At 37.4% G+C, this 2,166-nt stretch overlaps 1 protein-coding gene across 6 annotated transcripts in view; it reads left to right on the top strand.

Annotated features, from left to right (window-relative positions):
- Positions 1-1,878, top strand: part of LOC308100334 (equilibrative nucleoside transporter 1-like) — a 29,917-nt gene extending 28,039 nt beyond the window's left edge. For all 6 annotated transcript variants that reach the window (XM_080449347.1, XM_080449349.1, XM_080449350.1 and 3 more), the window contains one exon: positions 1-1,878. This exon is cut by the window's left edge and continues 732 nt beyond it. The gene's annotated coding sequence lies outside the window, so the exon portion shown is untranslated.
- Positions 1,879-2,166: the final 288 nt, after the last annotated feature.

Raw genomic sequence — 2,166 nt, 5'->3', positions numbered from 1 at the left:
CGCGGCCAAGAATCAAACCTGGGACCGTCTGTTTTCCAGGCGGCCTCTCTACCCATATTATTAATGGGTATATATATATATATATTTTATAACAAATGCTCAAAGCATGTTGTTGAAAAAAAAATATACAATTTCTATGAATTTGAATATAAATTTGTAATTACGATGTATTCAGTTGTTTTGAAATTACATTTGATCTGTTAATTAATGTGGGAATTAATACAACTACTGATGTTGATCTGGTATTGACTGTGCGTTTTTATCGAACACACACGAACTGCGTCAGCTCCCATTCAAAGTATTATTCATCAATGTAATCAGTATTAATACTTAGCACTTAGCCATTTCAAGTATTTTTTGAGCACTATGGACTAACTTAATATATGAGTTAAAGGACGACTTCACCCATTTTCAACATATCTTCATATAGCTAATTGGTCCTCACTAATGCTCATTATAAAATGGTACAATGTTTTGTCTACTCGTTCTGTGTCTTCAGAAACCTGCCTACCAGTGACATCATCAATAGGGAATCCAAGCTAATATAAACTGCAGGCTTTCTATTCCTGGAAAGTTAGCATGCAGAAATGCTAAAATAGAAGCAATTGTTCTCGTATTAATAAAAAAAAAATCTGAAATGACCAAACCTGCCTACCGATGACGTCACTGGTAGGCAGGTTTCTGAACTGTCCACAGCCCTCCACTGAGACACAGACCCGAGTAGACAAACATGGTTTCATATTGCAATGAGCATCTAATGAGAAGATAAGGTTGAAAATGGGTGAAGTGCTCCTTTAAGCTTAAGGATTTTTTTTGTTTTTCTTTCAGTGTCAGAATACATTTTATGATAACCCTTTTTTAATCAGCAATTAATTAAACTTTTTTAAGTGTTGTATGGAGAACACAAATGTGTAGTTTACTGCCATATCCAACTATGTTTCGTTCTTATGTTGTTATGCATTATGACATTTTATAGTAGACTATTATAATTGTTTTATAATCATCCATATTTTACATTCAACGTCATCTGTTTTGTTGCCCACTCTACGAGAACAGGCAGGGAAATACACTGTGAGTGTAAATGCAACTCTGAGAGTGTACAAATGGAACCAAATGGACCCGTGAGGGTCCATTTGGGACCTCTGGTGGTCCCCGGACCGCACTTTGAGAAACAGCAGAATATAAATACTTTACACTGTGAAGTCCTGGGTGTTCATTCAACTCTGAGAGTGGACAAATGGAACCAAATGGACCCTTATGGGTCACCTATAAGAGCAACCGATATCTTTATTGGAGTTGAGCAATAAACCAAGAGCTATTTTGGGGGGGGATAAAACGTATACTATTGTTGCTGTCAGCGCAAAAACCTTTATCGTAAAATGATTGCCTTTCTTCATCATAACAGTGTCACAAAAGTAGCAACAATAGTTAAGTGTTGTGAGTTTGCTATTTTTATCTTTTGAAAGTTGTTGTAAGTATGTGTAGCGGTTTTAGGAATATTTAAACAATGAAAGGTATTAATTAAAGTGCTTTTGACTAAATAATAACTACATTGGATCCACTGAAACACAGGTTATTATTTTTTTCCATTTCCTGAAAAGTATAAGGTCAAGTTTTGGACATGCGACAGCGATTATAGACATCCTTGTTATGAATAAAAGCAACACTACCTCTTCCATTACTTTGTGAAACATGAGAAGCATAGTACATGTCATAACCTTATATACAGACGATGCACACTGGGGGTTTTATTGCTGGTCAATCTTTTCATTGTACTGCTCTGATCTGATCCTTTGAGTTGTTGTTTTAAATGTCATTACTGTATTCAAGCAGTCAACTCACTTCTAATTAAAAAGAAGAATAGAAAACGAAAAATAATCATGTATTTTTTTCTTCTTGTTGTGTGATGTTATCTAAGACAAGCGTATTCGATGCGATGTGATTCGATGCGATGTGAGAGTGTGGACTATCCAAGCCCCCAGAACCCATTGGTTGCATTGAAGCGCATTGGACATGCTGGCCATTCATAGGTACTGCAGTTGGGGCCACTGTACGTGAACGAGCGAAAACCGTTTCGACCAATGGGCTCGACTCACGTGCTTGCGCACGAGCTTGCGCACGGGGCTGCGCCCGAAACGCGTCGCAAGAAGCCCCAGATAGGCCTCG

This window comes from Gymnoscopelus braueri (genome assembly GCF_963280865.1).
Source record: "Gymnoscopelus braueri genome assembly, chromosome: 2".
NCBI classification, from domain to species: domain Eukaryota; kingdom Metazoa; phylum Chordata; class Actinopteri; order Myctophiformes; family Myctophidae; genus Gymnoscopelus; species Gymnoscopelus braueri.
Note: the sequence above shows the minus strand (reverse complement) of the source record. Positions and strands in the feature narration are given on the sequence as shown.